The sequence below is a fragment of the Lissotriton helveticus genome, chromosome 1_1 (assembly GCF_964261635.1).
Source record: "Lissotriton helveticus chromosome 1_1, aLisHel1.1, whole genome shotgun sequence".
NCBI classification, from domain to species: domain Eukaryota; kingdom Metazoa; phylum Chordata; class Amphibia; order Caudata; family Salamandridae; genus Lissotriton; species Lissotriton helveticus.
In genome coordinates this window covers 789,548,012-789,565,282 of record NC_136057.1, presented here as the reverse complement: position 1 = coordinate 789,565,282, position 17,271 = coordinate 789,548,012, and positions in this window count along the sequence as shown.

Genomic DNA, 17,271 nt, shown 5'->3' with positions numbered 1-17,271 from the left:
TGTTTTTTGGAAGTATGTATATAACAGAATTCTCACTTCTCCACGTGCTTCAGTTCATGAAGTTTCATATTTGAGTCATTTAAAAGTAATATGAGGGCTTGTACAAAGATGTTTGTTACTTTGCAATATAATGTCATGTATGTAACAGAACGAGATGAACCTTGGCATCGTTCCAGTTTGATCGCAGCTGTTGAAATATGTTAAGCAACAACTGTAGCAGTAGTGCTGGGCTACATATTAAAGTAAACTAACAGAAGTGCATCTAATATGGGTGCCCATCCTGCGTATCCAACACAACGTTTTCTCTGCACATCTATGACAATAGGAATTTATGAATCCAGGACATACTTTATCAGTATACACAGGGTTGTACTGATATGAGAAATAGGCCCGGGTACCAAAATAAAAGTTACCCCTATTAGTGAATTATATAGCTAAAAAACTGACCCATATTTTCAAATGTTGGCAGTTTTAAACTTGTTAAGTTTGCAAATTAGGGCAACATGCAAAGCATTTCATTGACGGCCCACTGCACGCTGTACATGTGTATAGCAAGATATAGAAGAATGCATAGCGATAGGATGTTAATTACCAGTTTTGAATCACCTGTAATTAGTGTTCATGACAAGCAATCCGCTTTGTTGAATCAGAACATATGTGTCAATTGACACAACATTTAATAGTTGTTAACGCGTTAACGCCAAATATTATAAGTTTCATAGATTACGAGGGGCAGATTTATGAGGCCCTTGCGCCTCTTTGCACCGCAATTGCGTCACTTTATTTGACGCAACGGCGGCGCAAACAATGCGCCCTATTTACAACGTGACGCATATAGGAGATGCGTCACGTTGTAAAGCCCTGCGCCATAAGGAGGCGTTCCTGCGCAGGGGGGGCGTTCCTGCGCAGGAACGCCTCCTAAAAGTGGCTGAGTGAAATCTATCAGATTTCACTCAGTCACTTTCAGGCCAATGCTGCGTCAAAACCCTGCGCCTGCTTGAAGCAGTGTCATGTATTCCTATAGGTCCTGAATCGATCCCCCTATTCCTGACCCTATTCTAGTTAAACAAACCAACAAGTTAACTAGCAGTCAGCCCATGAGGCTGAAAACCCCCATGATGCAGATACCGTTACCTGACGCAGTCACACTACGGCACAGGAACGTGTTATCTGATTAGGTCATAACACTTGCGATCTAATTAGACAAGCGATATTCCTCCAGCCCCTGATAAGGCATACGGAGTTCTCATAACAAATCAAACCTATGACAACCTGGCAAAACCCTGCGGCCATTGTTTTGATTTCACCGAGAACTTTAGTAAAAGAATGTGCTAACGAGCAAGTCGTATGACATCTTTATTGACGTATCTATGTCCATCCTTACGTCAATCTCGGCACCTTAAAGGTATAAATATTACCGATCTTGCCATATGCAAACACACGTGTGGTGACGAGACGGAGCAGCCATACTTGCCGAAGCGAAGAGCAGAGAAGACCCCGCTGGCACAGCCCCGCCTTTCTGACGCGCTGAGAGACGCGCTGCTTTCTCCTGCCGAGAATCCAGCACCGGCGTTTCCGGGTAGCCCTCGCAGTCAGCCTGGAATATCGAGACCAGAGAGAGAGATACCATTCCTCATTCATCCTAAATTCCAGGTACAGAACTGAATAACCCCTCACAGAGAATTCTTTAGTTATTCACTTGGCAAAAACAAACTTAACTTAAACTGTAACTATCTATTCCCGCCCACGTATTAGACTTAGGTCAGGTACACGGGGTAGGCGTATCTAGAAACACCAGTTGAGTACGTTTAGTCAAATGTATATGTGTATATAATATATTTTATTCATTTTAAAACATCTTATGGCTTAGAAACCATATCAATGTTTTTACAGTATTATTTTATACTATTGCTTTTAATGTATGCACTTTACTTAACTATAAGTATTGCAATAATATCGATCCATTTCTCTTGTATGAGAAAAGAGACTGATCAATAAATAACACCTTTTTATTGAACACGCCCGTCTCTTCCTTTTCTCTACATTCTGATGAGACTAAGAATGCACGTACTGACTGAGTAAAATAATTTGCCTTTTGTTCACACGACTCTCGAGATTGACTCTTGATTAGGGGAGAGCAAAGTTGTCATGTTCTATGGTTGTCAGAAACTAAATCCCTTCTTGTCTAATCAGGGAAGTTAATTCCTCCTTGAACATTCGAGAAAGTTTCTAGTGAACTCTGAGCTAAGCTGGCAAACCCAAAACTTTAAGTCTAGTATCGACAGTAGTAGACCTAGTTAATGTCTGGCCTAGGCCTTTACTGCTGTAGGTATTATTCCAATGCGCAGAGCCTATTGGGAAGATAGGAACTACACTACATGGCGCCCAACGCGTTTGGAAAGGGCGATAAAACTAACGTAAGACATTTAGAGTAACTCAGTCGTGCTTTCTCACTCAGACCCCTTTTCCCATAATACTCCAAAGACGTCTGGAGTGGGTGAAAGGTAATATCCGCCAAACCTCGCAGGAGGGAACTCCTATGTATGGTTCTTGGTATAGTCAACGTTGAAGGATAAACAGTTCCAACATATTGTGCATCTAATCTTTGTTTCCATAAGAAACCTGATCTGCAAACAAACAAAATAACCTTCAGGACAGTAAAATGTCAGAAAATGAAGAAGAAAGAGAGGCAGTTAGATTAGCAGCTGACATAGCAGAAGCTGATACTGCACTACAAAATGCAGACCCGGATATAATACTCATCCCGGTCATTAAAAGAAAATCTATAACCTTGAAACTTATAGAAAATGGACTGACACCTAGAGGTGGCACAGTCATATTCGTAATTGAGGCACACGAATATCGGCAGACAGAGGTATATTATTCATGGATACATTTTCCAGCAGCAAATGCTGTAACAAAGTACTTCCACTATTACAAAATAGAGGAACCTCCTAATGAGTACACTCCTTTCGAGGAGGTGGAAGTACCACTCAAATTCCAAGAGCATTTGCTCTTATTTGATGGCGCCCTAAAACATAATAATCACATCACCAGGCTCGGTCCTTTAGGTAGACCAGGAGCAACGTGGCCGGTCCTAGCCGGATACACACCACATCCAGACATCAATGGGATGTCTGCAGCAGAGCTGTTAACACAGCTAAAACAATTAATACAAATTCATAGACAATTAGTTCAGTATGTGATGCGGACATCAACAATTCAGCCAGCGATTAAACTTCCACAGCTGACCCCTCAACAGGGGAACACAAATAAAATTACACCACAGAACATCCAATCCTGCCTAGGTAAAGTACCGGCTAAACGGGAACAAATACCATTCTGGTTGGCACAGAAAATTACCCAAATAGAGGCGGTGTTTCCTGACACCACCCCGCTAGAAAAACACAGGATTCTGACTATCTGTCTCCCAATGGGAATCGCACCACACATAGAGGACTGTGACACTTGGGGTACAGTCTTTGCTTCCATCTACACAAAAACGCACGGTGTTCCATCCATTTCGGTGATACCAGATGTGCTAAAACAAATTCAAGACGAATACGGTCCAGAACCCGCTTTAACTCTTGGTATGAAATTACTGAAAGACTTCAAGCAGGTCTCGGCTATATTATTAGCCAACATAAAAGGTGAAGCAGCCAACGTGGCGATCTGCCAGAGGTTAAAAGAGACAGATATAGCAGACCAACCAGCTGAAATTGCCAGAATCATAGAAAAATCCTATGAGGAACTAGGTAGGGACAGTTTAGGTGGAATACCAGTAAAACCACAACTGACTGAAAGTCCAGAAAAAATATTTTTTAATAATAATTCACCAAAAAAGAACTGGGATGGAAACAAACAATCCAATCCTAAAGAAAAGAAATTCCAGTCCAGAGGAAGGTCTCCCAGGCGAAGGGAGAAATCTCCGAACCAAAGACACAGGTCACCCCAGAGCGACCCCTCTGGGAAAAGATATAACCTTAGAAATAGGGATAATATAAAAAAACCTGATAGATATCAAGACATTGATACGCGTCCCTCTCAATCTTTTCAGACTTCCTCGCAGAAATCGGAAAGAAGAGGACGATCAGAACAAAGAGAAGAGCACACCAAGTCCAAAGACAAGGAACCTGCTCAGCTAAAAAAGAAATTACAATTTCCAAAAAAGAAGGTAGCCAGTATCAAGGTAGTTAACAATGCCGAGAATACTGAGGACACAACTGAAAAACGGAGAGTGGGCTCAGACAATGCTAGACAGCGCAGCAGAAGTGAGCATAGCTCGCAAAGTCCTTATGAATCATCTGGAGACAGTGGACACGAATGAATATCTTCAAGTGGAAACTGCAGACACCAGGGTTAGCATACCTCACAAGATATACGAGATAACATTACGTATAGAGGGAGATAAGACTAGGAAAATAAGGGGACTATTTTGGGATAATCTCTCCAAGGGCTATGACATCCTTCTAGCTGAAAAAGACTGGCCACCAGAGTTTGTCAGGGAGTGCCCTCATGGCGAAGAAGTAATTATGCCTGCCTTCTCAAATCAAATTCCAATTCATAAAAAATACACACTTGCTAGAAAGTGGGCAGTGGCTCTAGCACCTGCTTTATATAAAAATCATGTAGGATGGGATGAGGACTCCCCTCCTCACAAAATCCAGTTAAATCACAACCTACTGCACAAAGACAGTACCCAATTAAGCAAGAAGCTAAAAAACAGGTAAATGAAATACTAGATCAGCTAGAATACCAGGGGGTGATTGAAACTTGCACCTCACAAATGAACAATCCTTTGTTTCCGGTCTTCAAACCAGACAATTCATATCGTCTAGTTTTGGATTACCGACACCTTAACACATGTTGCAAAACGTTTGCAGTGCAAAACTCACACAGTGCTGCACTAATGAATAACATAGTGCGCAAAAAATACAAAACAACCTTAGACATCTCTAATGGATTCTTTTGTCAAAACATAGCACCAGAGAGCAGATATTTAACTGCATTCTCAGTAAATGGCACTCAAAAACAATTCTGTCGGTTAGCCCAGGGGTACAAGAACAGCCCGGGGGTATTCTCAGCGAGAGTAACAGAATTACTTCAACTATATGATGATGAAGCATTATCTTATGTCGATGACATTTACTTAACAGATGATGACTTGGAGACTCACTTGAAAAGAGTGAACACCATAATACTTGGGTTCGCTGCAGAGGGTTACAAATTCAACTTTAAAAAATCCAGAATTGCCCATCTGACAGTCCTGTTCTTAGGATATGAATTATCAAGCGAAGGCAAAAGCCTGGCTGACAATTTCCTAGAGAAATGTGCCGTACTCCAAGCGCCTAGAACACTAAAAAACTTACAGTCGATTCTAGGCTTCCTAAATTTCGGAAGAACATACATTGCAAATTACGCAGAAAGGGTCAAACCCCTTTATGATCTAATTAAACCAGATTTTAAAAGATCCAATTGGACTCAAATACACACAGAAATTTTGAGATCCTTACAAACAGACATGCTAATTAAAACAAAATTAGAAACACGTGATAACACACGCAATCTTGTGATTCGAGTCATCCCAGGAAGATGCGGATTCACATACCTGACCTCTAATGAGGGAGAAAAGGTACCGATTGCATTCAAATCACACTTGTACACAGAAGCTGAACAGAAATTCAGCAACAAAGAAAAAATTGTTCTTGCAGTTCAAACCGCAATAGCTAGAGAGAAAGATCAAGCGGGCGGTAGACATATCACAGTCAGAACAGAAAAATCAGCCTTTGAGGCACTAACAACACCGTGGAATTTACCGACAACAGCATTGAATCCGGAATGGATACAATGGGTGAATTCTATCACAACGGACAAAGTATACTACTACTTTGATCAGGAACTAGAAGAATTGAAAAATCTAGAATATGAAGAAACATATCCTCTGCCAATCGACATTCTGCCTTTACGACATTACGCCTGTGTAATCTATACAGACGGACATGCTCAACCCTCCGTTTGGGGAGAACAAGCATACAACCCCACATGTGAGATTACAAAAGAAGTGTGGCGCGGAGGTAAACTAAAACCTCTATTAACAAAGACACACTCAGTAGAAAGTAATTCAGAACAACAAACTGATATATTAGCTTTAAAAATGGCGCTAGATAATGCGGATCGCGAATTCCCGACACTTATAGTGTCAGATTCATATTACTGCGTCAAATCATATAACAGCGATTTGCAGACATGGATTCAAAACGGTTACAAAGATGACACAGATGCACCAATAAAGCAGAAACTGCTCTGGGAACAAATAGCTCTTTTACAAAAAGAACTACCAAAGACTCACGTGTCTCACTCACTGAGTCATCAGCGTGATGGCGTTTACGTTGTAGGGAATTCATTGGCTGAGACAGCCACAGCGGCAGCCACTAAATCGGCTCCCGTAGATCGAAAAAAGCATACATTAAAATACATTGACGGTGAAACAGTGCTGGCAGTGAAAACGTCATCAAAAGGCGACTGCTCAGCGTTACCGATCAACTATCCACTCAATTACACATACATAATCGATGCAAACTCCATCCCTTTTGCTCAAATCCCTGGAGTGGGGGATAGAGTGATTCCAAACATGGACAGGAGAAACTTGTTAATCGCAGATGCACACATGGGCGAGGGTCTCAGACACCTTAAAATAAAAGATTCTCTGGAAGAATTACAATCACGGTACTGGTGGCCAGGCATGAGCCTGCGTCATACCATGTTTGTAAAAAACTGCCCAAACTGCAACAGAGATCGCAGTGGGGAGAGAAACAGTTTAAATACCTCGTCGTTCTACTCCAGGAAAAATCAGGAGTAAAAAGGAAGGGTTGCGATTAACATATACAGGCTAGTTCCACTTATAATGTAGATCACCAGCACTTGGCTGACGTCCGGACTGTTATACAAAGATTTGCGGGTCTAAATGGCATATACGCTAAGCGCATGCTACGTTTGACTATTGTTTTCACTCAAGCCCTCCAGCCTGGGGGGAAACATGGCCAAATGAGCATAGTCCAGCGGGAATCTTCTCACTTCCTTCCTGAGGGTACGGGACGGTGTAAAGAAAAAACCAAGGCATAAAGCAATCTATAGCGGAAAGGATATTAGGTTCGGGAGCTGGGTGGGTCAAACATCTAATAAGTGTCCAACGTAGTCTCAATAACTTGCCAAGAAATTCTCTGAAGGGATTCAGTGCGTACAAATTATTATTTGGAACTAGGATGATGATCTCTGACATTGATAGTCAGACTTCAGTGGTGAAAGAAAAAAGCTTTGATATCAAAGACCGTTTGGCTATTTTGCAGGACTTAAACAAAACAAGAAAAGACCTGAGCAACATAAAGTTGAAACAACAGCCAACAGCCACTGAAGAACCACCACCTGTCCCAGCAAGACCTGTCTGGATTCCAAAAGTCGGGGATCTAGTCAGGGAAAAGATCGCGGTAAAGAAGGAATTTGGGCCTTCTTACAGAAAAGCAGTTCCTGTCTTGTCTGTCAACGGGACAAGATCAGTTGTACTACCGCCACTTGCTGGTAAAAAGGAGAACCGAGTTGTATCCATCGACCTGGTAAAACCACAACATGTGGCCGATAACAAACAGTAGGCCAAGTGGACTCCCAATAAGTAGCAGAACACCAAGGTTTGCTACCAGTACAGAGGTCCTAACGAAGAGGCTCATCACATTCGAAACGCCTACAGAAGAACAACAAGGACTATGCAACAATGCAATAGAACTAAGACCTCTGAATACCCAAATAAAAACATTTAGCAGAGACACACCAATCTATAATGAAGTAACAAGTGAAAATGCAAGAAACAGAAATCCTGAACCAATTGGAACAATTGACAGAACTGCATCCGGCTACTTCATTAAACTTCGATGATTCCTCTGAGGGCTTCAGCGAATCAAAGACACAGCCATCATCAAAAACCTTTAAAGACAAAGCTATGGAACTTTTGAAACAACTGAAAGAAACATATCTGATTTCTCCATGGATTGAATTTTGGGTGGGTTTTGGTGCATTTATCCTCATACTTTGGCTCATCATGGTACTTACTTTGGGACGCTTCATTGAGGGAAAATATGCTAAAATGGACACAGCAAGTCAGAAAATCAACTTGATCCTCAAACCACACACATCTTCACACGTCGAGAAAAGAGAACTTTCTTCAGCCAACTTCACAGCCAATCCGATACCTGGTGGGGTAGCTTGGGACAACACTGACTATGAAATTTATGGCCCGGTCGAGATCCTGAAATATCCACACCAAATTAAGATCTCATTGAGTGACTTTGCAAAACCAAACTCATTTGCTGATGATTGGGACTTCGAAAGCATTAATAACATGATGTCTGACTTAGTAATGTCTGCTAAATTTACCAAACATGATTATTTGCAGGGTTCTACAAATTATGACAGTATGTATTGCTATAACCACTATGGTAACCACTTTTTACATAGATCTGCACAACCTAGAAATGTTTTAAATTATAATCAATGGGAACATTGTGCAACACCTCCAAAAGGGAGCTCAAGAACCGTTTACGACAAATATTCATATTTTTCAGGTTTTAACACAAGTAATGCTGAAGCATTTTATTTTAAATTGTCAAACAAGACAGGAACCAAAACCATGATAACCAACACAAAATTGTTATATTCAGACTCATTTTTTGAACAAATGAATACTTTTGGATTTGATTATTGGGACAAAAATGTTGAATTGAAAAGTGTTTGGGGTACAAAAGAATGGCAAGTACAGGGTATAGAAGCTTTGTTTAGAGCCTGCATGATCCCAGAACAAATGATATTTTTAAATGACACTGTTCAACAGACCACCTGTCTTGGCTTAGCCAAAATCAAAGATTTAAATAAACCGTCTATTCCAAAGCCAATAATGTTTAGCAATAACTCTGATACAGATGAGGAGATAGACGTAAACCAAATATTAAACCAAAACAGAACACATCCTGATTGGAAACAGTGGTTGATCTGGCCCACAGATACTAATAACTGTCAAGACAGATTCCTGAACAAAACACAGGGGTTCAAAATGACCAGGCCAGACCCTAGATATCCTCAAAGACATCACCCAGGGATAATAACCACCTACAGTGTGGGCAAACTATGCCTTCAATGGCTACAAACTTCCACACTGGCAGAAATTAAGCAACACCTAACTTTACTTACTGATGGTGCTGACTTGCGTGATTTCACTTTGGGACCACGCAAACAGCTTCAAAAGCGTTTCATAGCAGCCTCTGTATATGCAGCATACAATGAGGCCTGGAAGGTTACTCAAATTGAAACAGCAGAGAGAATACGGGAAATTGACCGTATTAATTTGGAAAAAATCACTTTCTGTAGTGGACAATGGGTTAATGACTCTGTCCTCCAGAATTTTTTCTTTGGACAGCATTGTGTCGTCAGCAATCGATATATTATCGCAAGACTTACTGCTATTACAACACGGTCAGTCACAATTGCGTTCTATTGTACAGCTTGGCTGGACGTTACAAAATCTTCGTTCAGGCTATGTGCCTTGGCGTTTAATCAACACAACGTCACTATTCCAAATCTTTAACCTTACTGATAGACAAATCAGTATGGCGCAAAAGGGTGCTGATTATACAATCTTGAGCATTGAAAAACTAGAAAGATTACCAATGACAATGTCAGAACGACCTGTCAATGAATGGATAATACATGGGATAATAAATATTCCAATCTCAACCTTCAGGTTTCAATACTGCCAAAAATATATACAGGCTGGCATGTACGAGTAATTGGGAAAGGGGTACCTTAAAACAACATGGAACCTGCCCTATTCACATGCATGTGTCAGTAATAAAGGACAGAAAGTGTTTCTTAGTGGCAACAATTGTGCGATGTCACTGAGTGGCACACTTCTGTGTAACGGAATTAGTTTGCATGGAGCCTGTGAAGGGAATTCATACAACCTTTCATGTCACCAGCAAGGCGCACCTGCAACAGAAATAGAACCATTCTTTCAAAGACTCTATAATGGGAGTTACATTCTTATTGTAGACCGCAGATGTTGTAGTCTTATGCCCGGGACTCCTTATCTAGTAACTACTACTGCGAAGGTCAAGTGCTGTGGACGCACATTGTTCCCCAGCTCCTTCCCAGACAGGGAGGCAAGGGCATGGCCCGATTTGAAAATTACTTCTATTCGAATAGATACTTTAAGCAGAATGAAAACAGTCCTTCTTCAGACGCCTACCAGGCTCTCGTCATCAAAAGAAACGTATGATCTACAAGTCGCAAGGACGACTGCAGAGATACATACATTATTATCAACTAATTCCCCCGTACATTTCGCGGAAATCCTGAATGAAATCTTAAATATTTCTGATACCAATGGGGTCTCAAAGGTATTTAAGACAGTATTTTCGATGGCATTAACACCATTCAAAGCCATACTGGGTATTTTTCCAGATTTCGTCCATTCAATTTTTGGCAGACTTCCCCTGATCCTGGGACTAATTGCAGGAATCCTATTCTTAGTCCTTATTTTTCGTTATGGCAACCCATGTCACAGACAAAACTCTTGCGACAAGGGAAGAAACAATCCTAGCCATTGGATACCGGGACCGGATATCAAAAATCCTGGGACTCTCCCGGCTTAGAGACCTGAACATGACTTGGTTTCTATCATTTCGACCAATGTGGCAAAGATGTGTTTTACCTGTATTGAGGTGTCTGCTATGCAGAGAAGAATGCGTGTTAGACACCTGTCTGACGCTACAATCGGATGCGCCGATGGATGCAGAAACATTGTTGAGCCCGATCAAGGTTCATGCTTTGTGCTGCCCTCAAAGGCTACCAATCCTGATGACGGCATTCGTGGAAGCTTCACCACTACGATTGATGGGTAGTGAAGTTCAAGATGAAAGCAGCATCGAACAGGTACGACCTTCTGTCAGTAATACAAATCAGAATGTCAATGGAGACAATCATGCGCAAGAATGCATGATTACACCTATTTCCGAGTTAGTGGAACTTTCCCAGGAAGCTGTTGACAGTTTTTTCGAAAGCCTAAATGATATGATGTTCTCACCCGAACAGAAATAGAGACTTTTGAGCAAGCTCGCACACGGCGTTCCCTGAATTCGGCCATCAACTTTAAAAATAAAGTCACATGAACATTTTCGCTCCAGTTCACGGACAGCAGTTTTTCCAGCAGCCACAAATATTTTTGCATATTTTTCGGGACACTATCTTCTGCTTAAAGTAAGAACTATTCTTAGAGAACTAAGGTTTCTAAATTTTAGATAGCTTATAGACATTAGCTGCCCGCTGGCTTGTTCATAAAGATATTTTATTCTGTGATGGAATGGTCTCGAAACTTTTTTTTGTAAGAAACCATTTCATGTGTAATTCTCATATACCAAATAAGCAATAATGTATACAAATGCGATTACTTTGGCATTTTTCTACAGCTTGAGTGCATACCATATATATATGTCTGCAATTTTTTTTCAGTATATTTGAAAATTTCAAAATGCATTTATGTATTTTGGGGTGGTAAGGTATACACACTACTCTATAGTATGTTGTACTATGTTATACTATGCCTAGATTAGTAAATATGTCCATAGTTAGCGTGGAGTGGGTGTCATGTATTCCTATAGGTCCTGAATCGATCCCCCTATTCCTGACCCTATTCTAGTTAAACAAACCAACAAGTTAACTGGCAGTCAGCCCATGAGGCAGAAAACCCCCATGATGCAGATACCGTTATCTGACGCAGTCACACTACGGCACAGGAACGTGTTATCTGATTAGGTCATAACACTTGCGATCTAATTAGACAAGCGATATTCCTCCAGCCCCTGATAAGGCATACGGAGTTCTCATAACAAATCAAACCTATGACAACCTGGCAAAACCCTGCGGCCATTGTTTTGATTTCACCGAGAACTTTAGTAAAAGAATGTGCTAACGAGCAAGTCGTATGACATCTTTATTGACGTATCTATGTCCATCCTTACGTCAATCTCGGCACCTTAAAGGTATAAATATTACCGATCTTGCCATATGCAAACACACGCGTGGTGACGAGACGGAGCAGCCATACTTGCCAAAGCGAAGAGCAGAGCAGACCCCGCTGGCGCAGCCCCGCCTTTCTGACGCGCTGAGAGACGCGCTGCTTTCTCCTGCCGAGAATCCAGCACCGGCATTTCTGGGTAGCCCTCGCAGGCAGCCTGGAATATCGAGACCAGAGAGAGAGATACCATTCCTCATTCATCCTAAATTCCAGGTACAGAACTGAATAACCCCTCACAGAGAATTCTTTAGTTATTCACTTGGCAAAAACAAACTTAACTTAAACTGTAACTATCTATTCCCGCCCACGTATTAGACTTAGGTCAGGTACACGGGGTAGGCGTATCTAGAAACACCAGTTGAGTACGTTTAGTCAAATGTATATGTGTATATAATATATTTTATTCATTTTAAAACATCTTATGGCTTAGAAACCATATCAATGTTTTTACAGTATTATTTTATACTATTGCTTTTAATGTATGCACTTTACTTAACTATAAGTATTGCAATAATATCGATCCATTTCTCTTGTATGAGAAAAGAGACTGATCAATAAATAACACCTTTTTACTGAACACGCCCGTCTCTTCCTTTTCTCTACATTCTGATGAGACTAAGAATGCACGTACTGACTGAGTAAAATAATTTGCCTTTTGTTCACACGACTCTCGAGATTGACTCTTGATTAGGGGAGAGCAAAGTTGTCATGTTCTATGGTTGTCAGAAACTAAATCCCTTCTTGTCTAATCAGGGAAGTTAATTCCTCCTTGAACATTCGAGAAAGTTTCTAGTGAACTCTGAGCTAAGCTGGCAAACCCAAAACTTTAAGTCTAGTATCGACAGTAGTAGACCTAGTTAACGTCTGGCCTAGGCCTTTACTGCTGTAGGTATTATTCCAATGCGCAGAGCCTATTGGGAAGATAGGAACTACACTACAGCAGGCGTAGGTCTTGACGCAGCATTGTGAAGATGGGGCACCCCCGAGCCTTGCTGGAGCTGCGTTGCGCTTGCGACACAACTCCAGCAATGCGCCACCTTTACAGCACAGATGCGTCACACATCTGTGCCGTTTTTGCCCCATGGTGCGCCGCATTGTAAATGCGGCGCACCATGGGTGGCAGAGCTGTGGCGCACTGTGGCGCACATTAATTGGCGCATCCCTGGGGATGCGCCAGTTAACATAAATCTGCCCCAGGGTGCCTATCTCTATTTTTATGTTTGTTTCTAGAGTGAATGATATTACTGAAAGCATCCCCTGACCAAGGATATTGTATATCCGAAATACATTGATTGGGTTTATAATATCAACAAGGAACAAAATTGTCTACTGATGTGACATAAGGAATTCAAGATTCAATGAATAAAATAAAATGTCTAATATAATTTCTTTCTAGGCTGGTTTGAATCAAAGATGGATGTTAGAGGAGCTTTGAGCTTTGGCCTTCAACATGAGTGCCTGGAGGCAGTCTGCTTGACTGAGAGACAAGAGGCTATCAAACTATGTGCATGTTCAGAATGGCAGTCAGCTTTACATCTGACTGCCATCCTGGTGGGAAACGGGACCGCCCGACAAGCTCACACCCTGAATCATGATGTAACCGCCTTCAAGGTGGTCGCAAAGTGTATATTTGTATTGCACATGCCGCAGTACAAAATATGCACCCGTGCATATCCCTGCACTATGTGGGGCACCATGCGATGCCTGCCACAAGGTGTATGGATATGTTGGGGGGCATCTAGGTCATGTCGGAGGGCCAGGGAGGAAGGGGGTCCCCCATGGCTGATAAACCGCCATGAAACGTCAGGTGTCAAGGGACATTGCAGTCCCTAAGGCGGTGCCTGCCAGGCACTGTTGTAGGGATACAAGTCCCTCTGATAGACCGACGGGCTCCTTGAGCCCATCAGATCTGTGCCAGTCGGTCTCTCCGACCGGGATCCATCTACCCAGCATCCTAATGTGGCGGGCGGTAATCAGAATTACAATGGCGGTGGGACCGCCACTGATGGGCTGTTGGCGGCGGTCTCACGTCATCATAATCAGGCCCTAAGTCACTGTACATATACCAACTTTAGCCATGATTGCTTCACTACCATAAGTCATATGTAGAGTACAAACGTTTAACAATATAAAAAATAAAAAAACTTTTCCTGTGTATTGAATGTTTTGTAGTGTCATGTTTCAAGTGTTATATATTTTTTTATCCATGTTGACACTATCATATGTTGTCAAATACAATGGTTAGTTGAAGTTATGTAAATAGTTCCATTTTATAAATTTCATTTTTTTCTGAAATAGTTACAGCACATATTATACAAGGTTTTCCTATAAGTTATGGTGTGTTATAATACATGTGATTATGCAATATCTATTAAAAAACAATCTAATTTCTCTATAATCAAAGATTTGTGCACACCCAGTCACTATTATGAAGAAATGGCTTCAGAACTCAACTTTATTAACTTATTACACTTGAGTGCTGACGTCACAATGCATGCGGGCAACGCCAGTGGCCGAGGGGAAAGGCAGGTCAGGTCCGAGAGCATAATTAACGGAGCTGTTACCTGACAAAGCAAAACATTGCTTTTCATTGTTCTGTTCCGTTTTTCAAGCTGAATAGTGACAGGCAGAAAGAAAATCTTTATGGCTTCTACACATGATGAGCAACTGTGCCTTGCATTAAACTGATTCTAATATATGTTTGCAACAATAATCTAACAGCTTTTTAGATGTGTTCAATTTTGACATACACACCAAGGATTTAAGGGGGTTGTGGCACAGGTGATGGTGTGACCATGTATTAAAATGAATAAAGTACCCTTTGCCATATATGATAAGGATACCTCAGTGTTCCTTAACGTCATAAAGGAAATCAGCCTTCAGCCTCATTCTTCTATACGGTAAAGGAAATCCTCAATGACTTCCAGTATCCTTATAATATACGGGCATGGGTTTCTTTATCCCTATATTTAATGTGTTATATTATGTTGTCAAAGAGGAACCTTTACAAAACTTTTTCTTTATTAAAAAATGTAGCTCAACATTTTCATATGCACTTATTTAGAGTGACATACTAATTTTAAGTGTGAAGAACACATATATTCAAAGCAAACTGTTTCCTGTACAGACATAAACCTTAGACACCGCGCAATACTCTCGTTTTATATTTTTTACAATGCACACATTACCACAAGAGCAGACGCTCATACCACCTCCTCTGCAATAGTTCTTCTGTTCAGCTTCCTGCAGTCCAATTCCCGCTACAGCCTGTCCGCTTGCTGCCCTCTGTTTGTGCTTCCTCTGCCCGTTTCTTGACTTCTTGTTTTTCTGCCCTCAGTTTAGCGGTATTCTGCTAATTTTTCTGACCTCTGTTTTGCATTTTCTGCTCTCTGTTTTGTCCTCTTCTGCTCTGTTTGCTTTTTTTGCTCTATCTTCTGCCCTCTGTTTTGCCATTTCTGCTAATTTTTCTGCCACCGTCTTCCCTTTTTCTGCTTGTTTCTTCACTGTTCCCACCGCTTCCCTCATCGCACTGTTTTCCTCCTCCCACCACCCAGAGCATCAGCCTCCCACCAGGGCGTGCTATATGGAGGCTGCTGCACAACCCCATTGAGCAGGTCCTCGTGCCAGCGCCCTCTGCGACAGTTCTCCTGTCCATCATGCCCAGTCTGCTACCCTCTGCTGCCTGTCTACCTGCTTTTCTCTTTTCTGCTTGTTTTTCTGCCCTCTGTTTTGCCTTTTCTGCTCATTTTCTGCCCTCTGTTTTGCATTTTTGCTAATTTTTCTGCCCTCTCTTTTGCCTGTTCCATTCCTGTTTCTGCCCTCTGTCTTCCCCTTGATGGAGCAGAGATTTCACCTAACAAATTTCATGACAAAAGAAATGATTATGACAACATTTAATGCAAATGATGAAAAAAGTATTCATAATTCTACATTTCTGAAAATGATATCAGATACTGCATCGTAAAAGCATGCAGATGGAAAGATAGTTTAGAAGTATTATGTGCTTTATTTTAATAGATGATTATTTTTATCAAGCATTAATGAGTGTTAATTATTTTTATTATGAATGTGACATTAAATGAAACAAAGAAATTCAATACGGAGTATAATAAAATTACCTGTGAAAAGGTATGAAACTGTTATTTCATGTTGTAACATGTACACCAAAAATGACAAAAGAAAACTAGGTGCTACACGTTTTTGTTTAATAGTGTCTTCATCAAACTCTCTCTAAGGTATATTTTATATCTGTAATCCTGGAACAATACTAATATGACGAGATCAATGAATATTTTCATATCTCTGTAACGTTGATACTTGCAAAATATTTTTAGGAGTACCTTATACTTACATGAAAATAATTATGACTAGCTTGGAAATGTTCTTAATGTGTTTTCCTATGAATTGAATATGATGGTCTCTTTATTAATGTGTGAATTACGATTCAACATAATTGTTATGTATTTGCTGTATTTCATGTAGGCCTCATTTTCTCTCTTTTTCTACTTAGCCTTTCTAAGGCAATCATGAACTAAATATTCCGAGGCATATGGGAATATTCAGCAAACTTACCATTTGTACTTCAGCCAATAACTGTTTCTTTTTGACATCCTTTGGACAGAACAGTGTGATTGTAGCAATTTTGCAACATCCTAGAACAGCTGCTTGGGAAAACGTATTGTGATACTTTAGCATTACTCCATCTAAAATATGCCATTGTTCAACATGTCTTATGCCTACCTGACATAAGGAAACTAGGTAATAGATTTACTTATTTTTTCCAGATTGTATCCTCTTCCCTGCTACTACCTTATCTCATATGAATTATTCAATAGTACTGAGTGGTATGACATTTTTGGTGATGCCAGAGGGTGTCACCCAGGAAACCAATAGAGTATAATTGCTCAAATCTTGAGTGAATGGGAGAGGCTCGATTTTGGACATCTTAGGACAGAAGCAACTTGTGACACAACTCTGCAATTGGCTTCTGACCAGTGTGCTAGGGCAGATTGAACCTTTTCGGCTGAAGGGTTCTCGTCATACTGCTGTGACATAGCTGTTACAGTGACGGAATGAGACAGAATGCTGTGTTGATTTACTGGAACTGATTCCTTGGAACTTTGCTGAACTTTCTTGAGGGTCTGTATTAGGCTCAT